At 45.1% G+C, this 14,351-nt stretch overlaps 1 long non-coding RNA gene across 1 annotated transcript; it reads left to right on the forward strand.

The window, feature by feature from the left end:
• The first annotated feature begins 7,282 nt into the window (after nucleotides 1–7,282).
• Nucleotides 7,283–14,118, forward strand: LOC139080059 (uncharacterized). The gene is made up of 4 exons (XR_011534187.1): nucleotides 7,283–7,383; nucleotides 7,521–7,663; nucleotides 12,540–12,569; nucleotides 13,885–14,118. It is a non-coding gene; the product is annotated as an uncharacterized lncRNA (long non-coding RNA).
• The last annotated feature ends 233 nt before the right edge of the window (nucleotides 14,119–14,351 follow it).

Raw genomic sequence — 14,351 nt, forward strand, 5'->3', positions numbered from 1 at the left:
TTAAGTTTTTGTTTGTTTCTTTTGCTTTCTGAACTTGTAGTTCACTGGCTGAGCCAAATAATTAAATCATGAATCTGGCATTTTAAACATCTAGAATGTATCTTTTTAAAGTTGCCTTTATATGTGGAGTGTATTTGAAACAAAGGTCCAGCCAAAGACAAATCTTTAGACTTGCAGTGAATAGAATTGAGTTCTTATGAAATCCTAGGTGTCATGTAATTTATTTCTACCAATGTACAGTAGACGCATAAAGCCAGTAGCTTGTTTCCCATGAGGCTCGGAGGGGTACTGTACCGTGAAGAGGTTTATGCGGATACAGACCTAGAACTTCAAAGATTAACTCTGTCATGTTGGATGAAGCCCAGGAAAAACTGGCCTCCAAGCTGGGTGACCTTAAGAGTCATATTCATTGTCCTTCATAGTTCAGAGTCATCCTTCTCTACCAAAGGGACATAACTCTCAAGTAAAATAGATAATCACTTCCTAAGTGATATTGCTTCCTAAGAAGTAAACAAACTGGTATGAGGAAAAAGAATAAAGGGACGGAAGGCCCTTTCTCAGTTGCATAGAGGAAGATTTTTGAAGACAGTAACACTTAAGCTGGGATCTAAAGACTAAGAAGAAGTCAGCTTTGTGAAGCTGAATTTACACTTAGCGATAAATAAGGCGAAGGAGAGTGGGATGAGGGAGATGGAGAAATCTTGTGGGACTCCCAAGCGTCTGCCTTGTGCACTTGGCCTGGTGATGCTTACATTCACAGAGTCAGCAGAAAGTGGGGAGAAGGAGAGGTATGCAGGAAAATCAGAAGTCATGTTTTGGACATGTCATGTTTGTGATGACTATGAGAATTCCAAGGAGAGATGTGAAATAGGTAGGTATGAGTCAGGGTCCCAGCAGCAAACCAGCGTAATGTGAGCGGAGGTTAATAAGAGGACTATTTACAAAGGTATGAGCAGAGTTTAGGAAGAACAGAGATGGTGCAGTACCCTGAAGCTGGTGACAGTGGAGAGGCATTCTCATGCCTAGGCCAGAGGAGCAAGGGAAAGAGGCAGTGACTAGATGAGAGAGAGAGAGAGAGAGAGAGAGTCAGAGTTCAAGTCGGAGTTAGATGGAGAGGGCCTTCTGACAGGACCTGTGGCCTTCAGTAGAGACACAGCCAACCTGAGATGAGCCAAGAAGAGGGAGCTGGGATAATAACTTTACTGACCTCACTCTCCTCGTGCTTTTCAGTCTTCTGCTGGAAGCTTCTATTGGCCAAACCCAGCTGGAAGTCAGAGAGTCTTCTGATGTAGCCCACAAAGGTCAAAGTATCAGGGCAGAGAGGAGGGTCGACAGGAGTTGAGAGTCGATCCAGAAGGACAAACAGAAAATACACAGCAGAAGGCAGTTGGATGTACAAGTCTGGAGCTCGAGAGGTGTTGAGAGATGTTGGAAATGATTGGTATATAGGTGGGAACTAAAGCTTTGGAAATAGATGAGGTCATGGAGGGAGGGAGAATGAGGAGAAGGGACTGAGCACTAAACTCCAACATTAGAGCTTAGCTAGAGAACAGAGAGCACTTTACAAAGGAGATTGAAAAGGAGTAGACAGACACGTAGGAGAAAAAACAAGATAGCGTGGTGTCACAAAATCAAAAATAAGACATGGTTTCAACAGGAAGAAGTGGTTATTTGATACTCTTGAGTCAAATGCTCCTGAGAAGTTAAGTAACAGAAACGTGCCTTTCGAATTTGGCAAGCTTATTCAACAAGTATGCCAAGCACTGTGCTTGCGGGTTGCAAAGATGAGTAAGCCCTTGATTTTGAGGACCTCCCAATCTAGACAGGGAACTGGATCCCATGTTGTGGGATGACTGCTCTGATAGAAATAGGAACAAGTGCCTTTTGAGAGCAGAGACGGTCCTGGGAGAAGTTTCCTAAGAACAATCAATTCTATACATGGTGTATAAATTCTTCAGAATAAGGAGGGCTAGTACTGGAAAAATCTGGCACTTTAAAGAAGAAGAAAATGAAACTCAGAAAAGTAAAACAACTTGGCACTCCTTGACTCAGTACCCCATTGGAAGGATACTGACAATCTGAATACTCTGATTTCAGGACTTCTTGATCAGACCTTCAGAGGATAAACCTACAACCTATGCTTTATTAGAATGAAAGCGTTATTTATTTAAAATTTTTCTGTGAAAGTGATATATTAATGCCAGAAATTCTTAACAATAAATATAAGATAGAGAAGAAAATTAAAATCACACATAATCCACACCCCTAACTTTCCAGTGTGTTTTTCCAGTTTTTCCCTGAGTGCATGCCTGTTTGTATAAACATTTCTCTTTAAAAAATGTTTTATACACAGTCAACAGAATGAAAACCTCAGAACAGGATAAAATATTCACAAATCATTTATCTGATAACAGGTTAATATCCAGAATATATAAAGAACTTCTACAACTGCTCAACAACAACCACCAAAAAAAGGGATCCAATTAAAAAATGGGCAAAGGACTTGAATAGACATTTCTCCAAAGAGATTTACAAATGGCCAACAAGCACTTGAAAAGATCACTAATCATTAGTGAAGTGCAAATCAAAACCACAGTGAGTTGCCACCTCACACTCATTAGGACGGCTACCATCAAAAAACCAGAAAAGAAAAAGTATTGGCAAGGATGTGGAGAAATTGGAACCCTTGTGCACTGTTGACGGGAATGTAAAATGGTGCAGCCTCTATGGAGAACAGTTTGACAGTTCCTCAAAAATTAAAAACAGGGGGCCAGCCCCACGGCCAAGTAGTTAAGTTTGTGCACTCCTGCTTCGGTGACCTGGGGTTTCCCTGGTTCAGATCCTGGGCGCAGACATGGAACCACTCATCAAGCCATACTGAGGTGGCATCCCATACAGCACAACCAGAAGGACCTACAACTAGAATATACAACTATGTTCTGGGGGGGGGGGGGGCTTTGGGGAGAAGAAGAAGGGAAAAAAAAAGAAAAAGAAGATTGGCAACAGATGTTAGCTCAGGTGTCAATCTTTAAAAAAAAAAAATTAAAAACAGAACTACCGTATAACCCAACAATTCTATTTCCGGGTATACATCTAAAAGAATTGAACACAGGGTCTTGAAGAGATATTTGTATGCCTATCTTCATAGCAGCATTATTCACAATAGCCAAAAGGTAGCAGCAACCCAAGTGCCCATCAATGGATAAATGGATAAACAAAATGTGATATATACATACAATGGAATATTATTTAGCCTTAAAAAGGAAGGAAATTCTAATACATGCTATAACATGGATGAACCTTGAGGTTATTATGCTAAGTGCAATAAGTAGTCACAAAAATACAAATACTGTATGATTCCACTTATATGAGGTACCTAGAATAGTCAATTCATAGAGACAGTAGAACGGTTGTTGCCAGAGGTTGAGGGGAGGAAGGAACGGAGGGAGGGATGTTGCTTCACAGTATAGAGTTCTAGTTTTGCAAGATGAAGAGTTCTGGAGATTGGTCACACAACCATGTAAACATATTTAATGCTACTGAACTGCACACTTAAAAAATGGTTAAGATCACAAATTTTATATTACATGTATTTTACTATAATTAAAAACTAAAATTAAAAATTAGGGGCCAGCCAAGTGGCACAATGGCTAAGTTTGCGTGTTCTGCTTTGGCAGCCAGGGGTTTGCAGGTTCAGATCCTGGGCACGGACCTAGCATCACTCATCAAGCCGTGCTGTGGTCGTGCCCCATGTAAAAATAGAGGGAGACTGGCACAGATGTTAGCTCAGGGCCATTCCTCCTCATACACACACAAAGAATTAAAATGTTTTATAATTTGTTTTATTTCATTTAATAATATCAAGTGAACATCTTTTCATATCAATGAACTTTCTTTGTATTATTATTATTTTAGGGGTTACACAAGAGTATTTTATTATCACATAAATTATTTAACCAAATCACTATTTTTGGAAATTTAGGTTTTCTATAAAGCTAAACATCATAAACAAACTGCAATAAACATCATTGTAGCTACATCTTGGCCAAGTGTACAATTATTTCCTTAGAATAAATTCCTAGAATGGAATTGCTGGGTCAAAGGAGTGGGGAGCTGTGTCAGGAGTGAGGTAGGGTGGGAAATGCAAAATGAAAGCTGAAATATAAAAACAAATCAGCAGGGGCCAGCCTGGTGGCACAGTGGTTAAGTTCATGCACTCTGCTTTGGCAGCCTGGGGTTCGCTGGTTCAGATTCTGGGTGCGGACCTACGTACCACTTATCAAACCATGCTGTGGCAGGCATCCCACATATAAAGTGGAGGAAGATGGGCGTGGATGTTAACTCCGGGCCAGTCTTCCTCAGCAAAAAGAGGAGGATTGGTGGCAGATGTTAGCTTAGGGTTAATCTTCCTCCAAAAAAAAGAAAAAGAAAAAAAAAACAATCAGCAGAGAACTGAAGTGGGGTATGATATAAATTAAGTGCTCTACAAAATATTTCTGGTTAGTGAAAGGGAATGTTATTTATCCATTCATTGATTCCTTACATAAATTGTACCACGACTCTGCTATGCACCATTGTCTTAGACACTGTGATATCCAACTGTCTTATTAGACATTCTCTCATCCCTCAAGGAGCTTAAAGACTAGGGAAAAGGAAAGCAAGTAAATGAACTTCAGTGCAGCTTAGTACAGGAGGGAATGGAGGAATGCCCGAGGGCTGATGGGAGCAGAAGTTCACCAATCAGGGCAGACTTCCTAAAGGACATGGCTGTGTGTCAGTGAGCTGAGTTTTTGAGTTTTGAGGGACAAGTCAGAGTTATTTAGACTTCGAAAGTGGATAACTACATGGGGTAGCCCATCCCCAAGATAGCCCCAATAATGCTCACCTCCTGGTACTCACACCTTTGCATAGTCTCCTTCCGCATTGGAGGACGGCTGTTCTGAGGGACCTAGAGAGAACGGCAGAGGTAACAGTGTGTGAACTCCAAGGCTAGACTATAAAAACCATTGCAGCTTCCTTCTTGCTCTCTTAGATTGCTTGCTCTGGAGGATGCCAGTTGCTGGGCCATGAGGACACTCCAGCAGCCCTGTGAAGAGGCCCACATGAAGAGGAACTGAGAGCCAGCACTGACTCACCAGCCATGTGAACAAGCCATCTTCAAAGTGAACCCTCCAGCCCCAGTGAGTGACTGCAGCCCTGGCCAACATCTTCACTGCGGTCTCATGAGGGAACCCAACCCAGAACCCAGAGACACAATACATGTGATTGCAATTTTTAAAAGCCACTAACAAGTTTGGGGTGATTTGTTTCTCAGTTCTAGTTAATGTAACACACTACATCTTAAGCATGTGTGACTGTATCGTTGAAAATTTCTAAAAGTGGGAGATATTTGGAGAGACCCCAGAGAAGGTTACAGGTAGGGGAACAGCAGGCGCTGGGGCTGGAGAGGAAAGCAGGGCCCAGATAACACGCAGCCGTGGTACACACCGCCCCTCTCACCTTCTTCCTTGCCAAGGGGACCAATCTTGTTCACGTCTGAGGTGGCCATTTGGATGAGGTCACACAGGGAGGACGTGCATCTTAAGAAGAGGAGCAGGCTGAGGGGAAAGCCTTGGCTAGGAGAAAACCCTCAAAGGGTGAGCAGAGGAAGAAAATCACAGAAGCCCAAGAAAGAGTAGCCACTCAAGTGGGAAGAAAAAGGAGAAAGTGCGATTACAAAAGCTAAAGGAAGAGTTTCACAAAAGAGGAAGTGGCCAATGGCGTCAAAGGCAACCAAGAAATCAAGCAAGGCCTGAGAACTGGGCACGAGAGTTGTCATGGTGGCAGCCACTTGTGTCCTTTGTGGAAGCAGCTTTGTTGAAATTGTGGGAACTTCAAAAGATTATGGGAGAACCTCTCACTTTATAATACCCAGAGTCCTTACAGCGGCCCACCAGGCCCCCAGCCTTCTAACACTCCATATCCTCTCTAATCTCGCCTCCTTCTCCCCTCCCACTTCCTAAAGAGTCCTTTAGCTAAACTTCCTTTAGCCACAGTGGCCTCTTCCTTGCTGTCACCTCACGTGTCTTTGCCATCTTGCTTCTCTGTGCTTGGACCAGTGTCCCAACAAAGGTCCACACTGTTCCCTCTTTCACCATCTTCAGGCTGATGCCCATGTCGTCTTCTGCGTGGCCTTCCCTCACCATCCTCCAGTTGGAATGCTCCCACCCTCACCCAACACATACTCTCTAGCGCCTTCTCTGCGCTGTCCTTCTCCCTAGTGTTGATCACTCGATAGGCCACATCTTTTCCTTGCTTATCTTGCTTATTGTCTGTCTCCCCTTCTCTACAATGTCAGCTTCATGAGGGTAGTGCTTCTTCTCTCAACTCTATCCCCAGAACCTAGCATTCAAGTGTTCCTAAAATATCAGTTAAGCATTGCAAAAACAAGACACACTCCTGTTTTCAAGGGACCCACGTGTCAGTGTAGGAAACTGACCTCCAACGACAGTGTGACAGGTGCGACATCTGAGGTGTGCACAAAACGTTAGAGAAAGCACCAAGGAAGGAATGACAGAGGAGGTGCACTTGAGCAGAGAACCCAGGAGCAGGAAAAGCGGACAAGTGACAGGGACATCATGTCCTGACGCGTCTGGACGGGGAGATACAGGTGGAGGGAGGAATGGCTGCAGCCAGACTGAAAAAAGTTTTGAGGAGAGCATACTAAACAGCCTTAACTGCAACAAGTAGGGCAGCGATTTTCAAACTGTCCTCTGAAGACCCTAAGGGCTTCACTCCTGCCAGGCCACTTGGCGATGGAGCAAAGTCTGTTCCAGTCTCTACCCTCCCACATCCCCGTTTCAAACACAGCAGGCCAGCCTTAGCTATTTTATACACTGTGCTCTGATTAGTCCTTCTTTTGAAGGCTGTTCCATGGCCAGAATTTTGAAAACCATCTCTGTTGCCAACGGAAGCTGTGGCCTTGAAGAATCCCCAAGTCCACATAGAACCAATGATTTCCTCTCACTACACACGAAGGCAGGCGAGGCCCTGGGAGCCAACTGCAAAAACGTGCAGGTTTTCTGGCTCAGCTTCAGGAGCAATGAGGGGCAGAAACCAACGCTGGGCTTTGGGTAGGGCTCAAACCTTATCAAGGCCCAGCAAAGGACAGCGGTACAGCAGGCCTGCGCTGCACCGAGATAGCAAGGCACGCTTCCTCGTGGCACACCTGTGATTAGCTCCTGTTGCAATCCCTCCTTCCCAAGAGATAAAGCAAGTCGCTCAGGACACGCCCTCACTTAGCGGCAGACGTGGGGTTAGCTCTCCCGACTCTGGCGATTTCAGTGCATTCTTTAAAGTCCTAAACCAGCAGATAAAAACAGTGGAAGGGCAGGACTGTGTGAGGTACGGGCACAGAACCGGGCGGAGGGGTGCGGGTAGAAGCAAGAAAGGAGCGGGGTAGAGGGGAGAAGGCGGCCAGGGAGGGGGAGGAGGGGCGGGGGCGGGGAGGATCCATGCTCCCTGGATTTTGGCCAAATCAGGTTCCTTATCTGCAAAAGAAGAGAAACTCGTGCTCTGAGCCCCTGCTACCTCTCCTTCTGGACCACTTGTTTTCGAAAAGTATAACATGTACAAATGTGCCAGATCCCCATTTTCTGTCAATTTCTAGGAGGATGTGACTAAGGTAAGGAAAGGAGGATCTTTGCTTCACTGTATCATACCTACATCTTAACGTGCTGACCTTCAGGACTCCGCGCGGGCCTCAGGTGGCGCAGAGCGAGCCGGCCCGGCTCCCGGCTACGTGACTGCGCGCTCGCCGCGCCCCTCGCGGGCCTGGTGGGCCCCCGCCCCTGGCTCGGCTGCCTGGCCACCTGGGCAGGGCGGGTCACCCCTCTCCTCTCTCCCCCTCCCCCTCTCCCTCCGCCCTCTCCTCCTCCCCTTAACCTCCCTCTCCTCCCCCTCCCTCCTCCCGCCGCAGGCGCCCTCCCCGCGCCAAAGGGAAGCGCCGCGCGCAGAGCGCAGCACGTCCCGGTGCAGAATTCCGCCTCCTTTCTCCATCCCAGACGTGCAAGGTCTCCGCGCCCTGGGAGCCTGGGCTTCCTCATTCTTAGACTGAGGACTTGGTGAGGCCCGCGGAGGGTCCTTCTTCCAGCTCTAAGGTCTGAGGCTGTGGTTTCGCGAACGTTGCTTTTCTGTTCTGCAAAAGTTGATAAGACCGTGTCTGGAAAGCGCCATGAGTTCCTTGGGATAAAAGTGCGGACTGAATTTTGTCACCTGTTGCTTACAAAATCTACTAAAATGGCATTTTAAAATCAATGTTCATTTAGATGTAATAACCATAACAACATTTCTGTAGGGCTTACTAATCACTTTAAACGTCAGGGTGGGATCCGAATCATTACTTCAATTTTACGGATGAGGAAATTAACATTGTTTCTTATAATATTAATCATTATTACTGAAAGTAGTACATTTTTAATGAAAAACATAGATTGCTAATCTATCTGTGTGTCTATATCTATGTCTTCATCTGCATCTACATCTGTATCTATATAGATATCTGAGAAACCCCTGCTGGAGCCATTTTTGAGGAATGCTCCTGATCCGACCTTACACAAAAGGAAAGGGCAAAGTGATGTTATCTTTTAGGTCAGGAAAATAAACAATTTTCTATTTTTTCCCTTCTTTTGTAAGCAGTGACATTTGAGAGGTTTCTCAAAAGCAGGTTTCTGCCGGTGCCTGAACATTACCTGACTGACTGGAGCCTAAAGAAGGGTGTGGGCGATCTGGGGGCACCTCCTGTGCGCTAAACAGTGTGTTGTGAGGTGACAGAAGTAAATGGGGGCTACAGTGTTTAGGGAAATATCTTCCTGCTCATTTATTGGTTGTGTTACATGGTAACCCCTGAAAATGGTGAGGAGGGTAGAAAGAAATGAGATTGGGTGGCCTCTGCTTGCCCCTCTTTGAGGCTTGGGTGGTGTCCAAGGAGCCCCAGGGCTAGAGGTCAAGTTGCTGGTGGGGGTGGGGGGGCAAGTGGTGAGGGTGGCACAGGAAGCCCATCTGCAGAGCCCCTTCTTACTGTGCAGTTTAACCTGGACTTCAGCTGGGAGATGCCGTGATTCTGTCTTCTATACCGTGTAAGGCTCCGAAAATCTAGCTCAGTTAACACAGCTGGCAAGTGATACCTCTAGTTTTCAAACCCAGCCATCTGAACTCTAGCGTCAGCACTGTCTCCTTCTATTCCAAAGATCCAGACATCGCGAATGTTCTCAGGCCCTATCAGAGGGATGCTCCTGGGCTGGCAGAGACTTCCAGGGGAATGAGATTATGGGTGTCTCTAATCTACCATCATCTGGCTCCAGAGCAGTGGGATTATTGGAGACAAGGCCACACAACAAGAGTTGGCAAACTATTGCCCATGAGCCAAATCCAGCCTGTGTAAGACCAGCCAGTTAAGACTGGTTTTTATATTTTTTAATGGTTGGGGGAAAAAAAACCAAAAAAAGATTTATGACGTAAGAATTTATGTAATTCAAGTTTCCGTATCTATAACTAAAGTTTCACTGGCACACAGCCATGTTCATTGTTTGTATACTGTCTCTGGCTGCTTTCACATTCGAATGCAGAGTTGAATACACTTACTGTTACTCGCGGTAATTATGTCCTATAAAGTCACTGGGAATACTGAATTAGCAAATACTGAACCATTGCTCCTAAGAGAAATACAGGTTACATTCCTGCAAGCCTCTGTCCACAGATCAATTCATAACCTTATTTTATGTGTGTTTCTGTTTAAAGAAACTTTATTTTAATGTGTATTGCTTATTCATTAACATTGAACACATTGGTGATTGCACAATAACTCATACTTGGACAAAACTTAGCTAACACACGAATTTTCCCCTTTTAAGGCCCATCACAGCCTTCTTGCATATTGGAACACTAGACAGCACTTCAGCACTATGCCTGGGGGTCATTTTAAACAGCAAAATCACTCAAAAGGCAAAAATCATGATACTAAATAGTTCTCAAAAAAGACACCCGGACAGTATGAGAGCAGAGACAAGAAGGCAGAATGTCGCCTCGCTCAACCTCACAGCTGGGAACACAGGCGTCAGACGACTCACGTTTTTCCCTGCTCTGCACCTGCCCATGGATGACCATACAGGCAACACAAGTATTGACTTGGGGGTTGCAAATTTTAGTGAGTAGGTGAAGTCATAAAAACAGAACCCAAGAGTAATGAAGATCGACAGTGCTTGCAACAGAGACCATTTAGGCAGCAAAAATCTAAGATATTTACTGTTGCTAAGTAGTATTCTCTGCCTGCCCCCAAGGAGCTTCAAACAGGCACAAAGAGACTGACTCCTCCATACCAGTGTCCAGGCTGGAGGCAGCTCGTACAGGAGAGCAAAACTACGTCAATTATGAGGTCAGGAAACTGGGAGCTCCTGTAATCGAACGTGGAGAGAATTTCCAAACTCTAGATCAAAGCTGTAATGTCTTCCCGTCGCAGAGCTTCTGGTTTTCATTCATTCATAAGAAGGTACTTATCCAGTACCTTCTAATTTGCCTGGGTCTATGCTGAGTGTTGTGAGCCATTCAGAGTTACTAGTTTAATTACTAACACCCTTCTTTGGTCGGTGTATTGAGAACAGAAGTAGTGAAGGATACTTAGAAGGAGGGAAGACTTGAAACAAAAGGTCTGGCCAATTTATAGCTTGGATAACCAGTCTCTGAAACAGATTAAACACTTTGTTTGCTTGTTATGACTCTCCAATTTCCAGAAAGCATTTGAGACAGTGCAAAACTAAAGCACATGGTAAACTCAGGAGGAAGGAGAAGAGCAGGCTAGGGGAGGACGTCTGAGAAGGAACGCCATGCTAGCTGGCAGCCTGTGGGGGCCATGGGATTGTTATGTTGCGTTTCAGATTGGATTCTGAGGTTCCCATCTCAAAAAACTAGGAGCAGGGGAAATAAAGTTTGTCCTGAGAGCAAACTCAGGAGAAAAGGCTTTCTGCTGCCTTTAGGGGGTGAAGAGTTTTCTGATGAGAGGTTTCTTAGAGCGGACCCAGGAGGGGGAGAGGCCCCAGCTCCACAGCAGAAACAGATCCAGACCAAAGGCTCAGCAGCTTCCTGCCCTGGCTGTTGGGGCTTCACTGGTGAAAATGCAACTCTGTATTTTCTTTGGACCCTAAATAATAAATGTCAAAGTATTTACTTTTCTGATGTCTGGCTGTACCCAAAGAAAGAACCTAAAGCACCAAGAAGAGTGATGGACTGAAGAATTTTGAAATAGCCTTTCACACAGAACCCTTTCTCACTCTGCCTTCGGATGAGTTGGAAATCATCAGTTCAAGCGCTCAGAGAGACGATATTTTGTATTATTAAGTGCGGGGCAATCCATAGACTCTTGAAATATTAGACTGCTTTGGCAAGTGAAGGATGGGCAGGCAAAGGCAGAAACTTCTTTCAGGAAACAGATGGGGGTCCACCCTCGCCATGTGCAAGTCGCAGCTTTCTTCTCCAGGGAAGGCTGCAGGTGATTTCATCCTGGAAGATTTTCAGAGTCCACCACCCCATGAAAAAATCCCAGCAATGCTTACATTTGTAGGGACAGAAAACTCGTGTTTCTCCTAAGCCCCTCGTGGGGACTGGTGTACCTGAAGTCCCTCTGTGCTAACCCTGATCCTTAAGTCTAGGTGACATATTTCTTCTTTCTATTTCTTGACATGGAGACAGAGGCTCAGACAGATTAAGAACTAGAGGCTAGACTTCTGATCCCGCTTAATTTTTCCATTAATCATGTCCTATTACTCCCAGGCACCAGAACTTAGTGATATCAAAAGTAGAGCCATGTGTAGAATATTAAGGAACAGGCCATGTGGTGGATAACAGCAGTGGAATCTTGCTCGCCCTCCACCCCCCACACACACTGGCAGCTGCACTGGCAGCTCAGCCTGGACACAAACTGATAGAGTTCTTAAGCACTGCGGTGTGGGCTTGAACATCCTGGCAGGAGGTCAGAATTCATCCTAGCCACCGGAAGAGCTAGCAATCCACCTTAGCATTTGATCTGCTGAAGTGGGTTTCACTTGAGGAGTATCATACGGTGAGTCATTGAACCAGGCATCTCTTTATTGAAATCCACTCCTCCCCGTTCCCTCCCCCACTCCTATACTCTATCTGGAGCCTCTGCAGGTTTCTAAGCAGCTCTGTATACCTGAGACCAACCAGGTGCTAAAGATAATGCTGAAAAAATGAGCAGACGAGTAGGTTGTAAGCCCTTTTCATGTTGAGGATTAATTTGAAGGGATTTGTCAAGTCCAGAGGTCTCCTCCTGGCTTGTTGGAATCACAGACACCCCTTGTGGATGAGGCTGGAGAACCCCAGTCTGAAACCACATCTTTGAACCAGGATGCAACCCCCTCCCATGGTCCCGGCAGTTTACATTTGGAAGCACTTAAAAGGCGCTGGGGAAGTGTGAGTAGCAACTCAAGTCTAAAGTAAAACCTCAGCCCTTCACCCTCATTTACATATTTTTATTTTTTTCTCCCCAGGTTCTTGCGACCAAATTGCTTCTCCCAGAGGTGAGGCATTCGACAAAGATAAGGGGGTGCGAGGAGAGGCGCTTTATCTGGGAAGAGAAATGTAGGATGGAAAACAGAGGGTGGTGATTAAATTACATACAATATGTTTCCTGTCCATTACAGACTGATGTCTGACAGTTCAAAGATTTTAAAGGTAGCTTTCCCCAAAACTTTTTAAGCCTAGATTTCTATTTGTGAACTGTTTGTGCTGAGTGAAATAAATGTCTTAAGACTTTGTCACTTGTTATGTTTTAAAGAAGAGGTGTTTGGGTAAGTGGGAAGGTAAATGACTCAGGAAGTCAGTTAACATACACTCCAACCAACCAGGACACACATAGAACAGAGTCCCTGAGAAAATTATCAGAGTAATTTGAAGTGAAGACCAGGAATGCAATTACATTCAGCTCCGGTAAAGCCTTAGACAACTGAGATCCTAATTACAAAGGTGGAGAGGTACCTTGTGACTATTTGGAGTTGAATCTTTACTCTTGCCATTTGCTAGAAAGAAAAAAAGGGGAGAGCTAGTGTCCGATGCAAATGCTTTTGTCCATCCTGGGCCTAATTAAAATTTCCTCCAGGCTCCACCAGCCCTGACTGAGGATAAATGCTTATTTAGATTGATTGTCTCACAGAGTCCAAAGGGCTAATGAGGACAAGAAAGATATCTGCAGTCCAGTTAGTTCCCTTTCCACTGCCTGCATCTCTTGCTGAGGGGGCATTCATAGGGCCCTCAATATATATACGCTCTCATGGATTGTTAGATTTCTGTTTCCCGGATGAGATGGAGGCTCTGAGTCAGCAAGAACCACATCTGGTATTCTTTGTGTCACCCGAGAGCCTCGCTTAGGGTAGGTGTTTGGAAATGTTTGCTGAGGTGCTGCAGGCATGGTCTGGAGGGAGAGGTTCCTTTATCCAGCAGACCCAGACCACGGGGTGGCCCTCCTTCTCCCCATTTCCTGAGCCCGGAGCTGGAGCTGGAGCTGGAGCTCTCGTGGTAGGAAATGCATGTTCTTCCTCCTCTGTCTTCAAAGGCAAGCCTTGTTGTAAAGCAGATTGTCTGTGTTCTGCTCCATATTTTTTTGAGCTCTGGAAATGGGCCAGGCACTGCCTTGAGGACAGAGAGGGAGGACGGTAATGTTTTCCCCTAAAGGGGTTACTGTCTACTAGCAACCCAGACAACGACAAAATAGTGTGACCAAATAGAACCCAGAGGAAGAACACTTCGCCCACCCTGGGGTGCTTCTTAGAGTCTCTCCAAGGATGACTTGGAGTTCCCTGGGCAGGATTGACAATGTTCCACTCATCCCTTTCACAGGAGTGTTGGGAAATATGACCGGCCAGGACCTTGGGGTCACCTCAGGAGATGCCTGTGGCACTGCTGGGGGACACCCAACTCACTAACAAGGACAGTGACTAAGAGCAGAGCACTCACTGTGGCTTCCCAAACTCTTCACCACCCAGGATATCATTTTATTTTGTTCTGTTTGTTTTTCAGTCCTCAGAGACTTCACGTTTTGAAAACTGGTATCTGTCAATTAAAGTACATTGATTAAGCAAACCTAATTAGTTTTCTCGTTGTAATTAATCAAAACAGATAACCATCAATTGAATCTTCTGATTTAACAGGACAGCAAATGCCACTACACTGGGGAGGATGTAATTCTTTATCAAATCAACGAAGTGTCTTAATTAGTTTGTACAGATTTACTGTGCTAAGATATGATTTGCATTCTCCTTTTCTTCTTTTTCTTTTTTAAAGATATTGAAGTAGCAACCAGTTCT

The sequence above is a fragment of the Equus przewalskii genome, chromosome 28, assembly GCF_037783145.1.
Source record: "Equus przewalskii isolate Varuska chromosome 28, EquPr2, whole genome shotgun sequence".
In the NCBI taxonomy this organism is placed as follows: domain Eukaryota; kingdom Metazoa; phylum Chordata; class Mammalia; order Perissodactyla; family Equidae; genus Equus; species Equus przewalskii.